We start from the raw sequence: 5,900 nt of genomic DNA on the forward strand, positions 1-5,900 counted from the left end.
AGACCTTGTCAAATAAATTTTTTCCCAATTATGGGAATCCTTAAGCACTTCCCAAGTTGGTAATTTCAAGAAACTTCATCAGTGGACAATGACACAGGGAGAACTGTTAACAAATGTCTCTCACAGAAAATAGAGATGCCAGACAGGCTCTAGTCTCTTCCCTGCCGTTTACAGAGTATTGAAGTCATCAACTCCAATAGAAAAAGAACTCTCTTTAGTGTCTTTTGACTTGGGTGTGCTCCAGTTTGTTTCTCTGTATCCCATTTTTTCCCTTGTATTGTAAATACTTCATTTATGTCTGTTGGTTGGTTTCTCCCAACTCTATTCTCTTGCCATTTACTGTTTTTGATTTTATGAAGGAATCTTCAACCATGCTTTCAAGATGACTTCTTTAGGAGTTGTCCCAGGAGCTTCCAGTGATTCTTGGGGTCCATCCCGCCAGCCATCTCCACCCCAAATGGTGACCCACTTCCTTGCAAACTCCTTTCCCAGACCAGGATGCAAGGCCTGCCAAGTATAATGGGGGCTGGTGGCTGTAGGTGTTGATCTGCCCAACCATTTGAGGACATAGTGGAATATAGCCCCTTAGACCTTCCTATTAAGGCTTCTCTCTTCACTACATTTGTTGAAGTGGGCAGTGGTGTGATGGTGCTTGCTTTGCCATAGCACAGACGAGTTGTTACTGTGCGAGAACCGAAATAAGTTGATCAGGTTTAAATGGCAGCCTCCTACCCGATTCACCCTTGTTATCGTGGTCAGAAATGTGGCTACTTGAAGTCATCCCTATTCTTCCCTACACTGGGACTTCTGGCTGAGGAGGGGGTGGCTTATATTTCTTTGTCAGAGCCTTTAGCTTCTGTCGATCCTCACTTGCATCCTGCTTCCTGCCTCAAACATACAGTATTAGCTGAATTGTGTCATCTGTCCAATTCCTTCCTTATTTCTCATTCCTGGCATGGAGCTCTGACTTTGGAGTTATGAGAGTATTGGAATTTTAATTCAATGTTAACTGCATCATTAGGTGGCCAACTTATCAATTCGGTTTAGACTTTGGGTAAAAGTGAGGGATCCTGAAATGTTTATGGCCTGTAACTTAAAGTTCTGATAGAGAAATGATTGTCATGGCTGTGTGATTTCTCAAAGTCCAGATGAAAAATTCTCTTCTCTGCCTCACTTGGGTTGGGTTTTGTTTTTTTCTCTTCACAATCAAGTTCCCCTTGGGACACAGCACTTGTAAGAAGATCAGATGAAAAGTTAATATTTCAGAGAGGCCTATTAGAAAACAGCTCTGAATTAGGGTCTGCTAAAATGTAGCCTTTTGTTTTCATTTCCTAAATGTAGCATTTTCCTGGGTTTAGGAATCCGGAAAATCCAAGATACTGTGAAGAAGGCAGGCCAAGAGAGGCTTCAAAAGAAAGGTCAAGAATTCTCTTATTAAAATTCAGCCAATATTTTGCTAGAAACTTATTGCCCAAGATCCTCGGTCAGCTTTTCAGCTGATGCCAAAATACTACAGTATTTATTTCTTCTGTAAGTTATAGAGAAAAAAGACCCTTTTTCCCACCCTCCCTACATACTCTTAAGAAAATCAACTCACCCCAAGCATTGACAATATTTTCAGCCATTTGACATAATTTTTAAGAAAAAGAAATTTACTTTGCTGCAGAACAAAGCACTCACTACTCTTCCATTTGAGAATGGCCAGTCAGGAGTTCTACTGACCCTCCTGCCCCCATTTAGAAAGTCAATCAATGTACTCCCATCCCCATTTTGCTCTTTGTACCCATTTGTTGTCATGACCATATATGACACTAGATTGCTAGAGACTTTATTATCTGTACATATTTTATAGTAGGTTTAACTGAACCTTTTAGATTTTCTGCATGTTTTAAATTTCAGAGATATTTACAGAGTTGAATGTATTTTATAAATATTTTTGCATAGGTGTAATAGTACTCTGGTCCTATTGGTAGGGCTTTTAAACTAAGTGGGCCTCAAAAGATCTGTGCTAATTTTGCACCTTAAATGTTCCTGTCAGGCATTCTGGATAAGTTTTCATTTTATGTTCCATCTGGTTCTTAATGTTTTCCCTTTTAATAGTTTCCTCATTAGTTTACTGGTGTGCTGTATTATTGTTCAATTGATCAGTGATACTCTGTGTGATTAAGACTGTTGGAAGATTAAAGTACAATGCACAGTAATTAATTTGTTGTTTGGTATTGATATTCCATAACATTCCAGCCTCCCTCTTCCAGTCTGAAGAGAGAGGTTTGTTTTGTCCTTATTAGACTAACACACTCTGGGAAAGTACCTCCTATTGTTTTGTCCTTGGGAAAGAATGCTCACTTAGAGGGATGAACCCAGATTCAATTTTCTTTAAACCCTTACCTTCTGTCTTAGTATCAGTTCTGAGATGGAAGAGTGGCAAGAGCTAGGCAGTTGAGATTAAGTGACTTGCCCAGGGTCATACAGCTAGGCTTGTGTCCGAGGCCAGATTTGAACCCAGGACCTTCCAACTCCAGACCTGGCACTCTATCCACTTGTATGGAAGGCACTTTATCAGTATCAAACTAGTGTGACCAGAACTCCATCTGAGCAAAAGGAATAACCAGAGTTTCAACCATTTGGTTAAATCATTTCAAAATGGAGTTTGCAAAAAACAGCATATTACTTTATTCCAGAATTTTTCTTCTTTTCTTCTCGGGCTTTTTGGTTTTTGAACAAAAGCTATACTTGGGATTATTATTTTTTTTTTTAGCCAAAAAAAAATTAAACCTAACCAGCCATATTCAGAGTAGGAATTAATCAGAACTAAAAGGGAACAGACATATTCATTAGCTCCTCAGTTTGTTTCCATGGCGCTATTTAGACCAAACTAAAATTCTCAAGCCTTTTTAGATTACCAGAAGAAAAAACTCCCAAGTCCCCAAATCCTTCCTTCCTTCCTTCCTTCCTTCCTTCCTTCCTTCCTTCCTTCCTTCCTTCCTTCCTTCCTTCCTTTTCCTTTCTCTGGACAGGATATGTCACTGTAGGCTAGAACAAACTCAACCGTTGACTAGGAAGAAACAATGTAGGAGCCTCGTAACTTGCATGTTTGGTGGCAGGTAGGTCTTTTTAAAAATGGACTCTTTGACCTCTTTAGAAGAATTAATTCCTATTCATCTAGATTAAAATCCAGCACAAACTCTGCCCTGTTCTGAGGACACAAGTTTAGAATAGTCTTTTCATTTAATGAAGTGTTCTCAAAGGTTTTAGTTATTTATTTTCTGCAAAATACCATCATCATTTGTGAAGAAACTGCTCTGATTTTTGAAGAAACATCAGAAACGTCAGTTATAACTTGTTGGAAGTATGTGGGCAATTGAAGTTTTTTATGGAATCCAGTTTTTTTTAATTAATTGAAATGTTTTTAATATCAGAGCAATGGACTAGCACACTATACTTCAGAAATATCAACTGAAATACATCTGAATAATAGCATTATCTTGGAAATAGAGAGTTATTACATTCCCCTTAAAAGAATATACTGACTAGTTTTGTTTTTTCCTTTATCAATGCTTTATTTTTCCTGAATCACATGTATCAATTTCTAGCATTCTGAGTTCCAGTTGGCCAGTTTTGACCCAGAACATGGGATGACAAAGATTTATCTGCCTCTGATTTAGCCTATACTACCAAATATGGATTGTACTACAGTCCTGGCATGATTATTCCTTTACAGCGATAAAACAGCCACTTTTTTTTCCCTCCTGAATTTGAGTATAAGCTCTCTAAGCAGGGCTTTACCTTTTGTACCTCTCATCCTTCATCTCCTGACCAGTACCTAGCCTACTACTTAAAACTTAGGCTTTAGCAAATGCTAATCTAGGCAGCTAGGTGAATAGAGCTCAGGGTCTGAAATCAGGAAGACCTAAATTGAAATCCGGCCTCAGACACTTAATTTCTGTTGTGTGTAACTCTGGACAAGTCAATTAACCTCTGTTTCCCTTAATCCACTGGAGAAGGAAATGGTAAACCACTAGTATCTTTGTCAAGAAACGCCATGAACAATATTGGTGTGCTATGGTCCACAGGATAACGAAGTATTCAGATAGGATTTAAACCACAATAAAATGCTATTAACTGGCCAATTAAGTGGTCACAATTAAGGTCACAAATGGGGATTCTACTAAGAACAGTGTTCTCTGTGGTTCTATTTCCCTTGAGGGGCAAGGACCATGTTTCTGCCATGTCTGGTCCCATGGTGCCACACTCCCCGAGCAGCTGGGTAGCATTTCTGAGCCTGTATGTCATGCCCAAACCACTTCGTGATGGTGACTTTAAGAGGAGAGCCTTGATCACTCATTACACTTTTGGAGGAAATTCCTTGGTGATCCTCTAGATTTTCAGTTTCCCTGAGCGCTATCTGATGCCTTCAGTATATCTCTGGATTCTTTGCCCTCTTCTTTCCTGTTTGTTTTTCTTCAAGACCCTGAGCCTAGCCTTCTGGAAAAAACCCAGCCAGAAAATGATTTTCATTATCTTTAAGATCCCCAGATAAGAGGGACCCCCAAAGTCTCTTGATGGAGCTGACCCCCTGCTTTCAGACCTTAGCACCTTGCTCATGTCCCACCCCCATTCTCTCCAGCAGCCTCTGTACCAGCCCTTTTATTGTACTAGAATACAGATAAAAAGACAAAGGTCATCCCTAAACATGTATTCTATCTAAAACTCCCTTTCCACTACATATGATGGCCAGCCTCTTGGAGGACAAGGTGTCTCAGGTGCTTCTGAGGTCTCCAAAGAGCCTATTGGTGGTCACCTAATAAAATATGACAACAGTGAAAGTTGCTGTCTTTTACCTAAATAATAGGGGGAGCAGAATTAAATGGTTCTTTTTAACAGGCCAAACTGTTCTACAGTCAGTCATCACAACTCCATTTGTGTTTGCTCTTTTTTTTTTCTCATAGAATAGTCTTGTAATCTCCTTGCTTACAGGGTGCAGAAAGACTGTTATCCCATTGGCCTGGGGTTTCTGTGGAGGTGGACAGGGGCAAACACTGCTGTGAGCCACATCTGTGGAAACGCTCTTCTAAGCCAACAGCACAAGTCAATGAACTTTGCCATGGGTGATGGCAAAGTTCCATCTTCTCTCAGCTCCCTTGCAATTAGGCAAGCTCTGTCTGAGGAAGGGTAGATGGAGGCAATGCCCACCGCAGAAGATGCCAAAAGAATAATCCCTTGAAAGTTCTGAGAAAGGTCTATTGCCTGCCCTCTGAAAGCTGCTATTATTTAAGAGTTTCTTGTCTCCTGAGAGCTTTAGGGTCACAATGGAAAGTAAGCTGGTCCCATAGACAGGAAGACCCCCGTTCAAATCCTGTCTTGCTAAGCTTCATGACCTTGGACAAGACACTTAACCTTTCCCTGACTCTGATTCTTCATCTGTAAAAGGAGGATAATAATAGCACCTCCCTCAAGGGATTGTGAAGATCAAATGAGGTCATCACTTTGCAAACCTTAAAGTGTTATATAAATTCAGTTATCATCATGGGGATGATTTTTGGCTGAAGTTTAGCCCCTTCCAGGATGGTTCTCAGACTCAGTCAGTTCATGGAGCTTATAGTTTCAGCAGACACTCATCTCTATGTGCCCCCCTCCTTAATGCCGCACACACAAACCTCCAGAAACAAGAGGAAACGCACACTTTGACCAAGAGAACAATGTTGTATTAGCTGGTTCGTTATATAGATCCCAATTATTCCTGCCAAAAATAAAAGTTTAGACCCAAGAAAACATTTCTACTAACAAAGGCCAATCTGTCGACCACCTGGAGGGCTCATGGCTTCCCTGGGTGGCTCACAAACTGAACTTTGAGGACCATTGCTGTCAAAAATTGCCCTCAACACTATGAATCAAATAAT

Source organism: Gracilinanus agilis, chromosome 5 (genome assembly GCF_016433145.1).
Source record: "Gracilinanus agilis isolate LMUSP501 chromosome 5, AgileGrace, whole genome shotgun sequence".
Lineage (NCBI taxonomy): Eukaryota > Metazoa > Chordata > Mammalia > Didelphimorphia > Didelphidae > Gracilinanus > Gracilinanus agilis.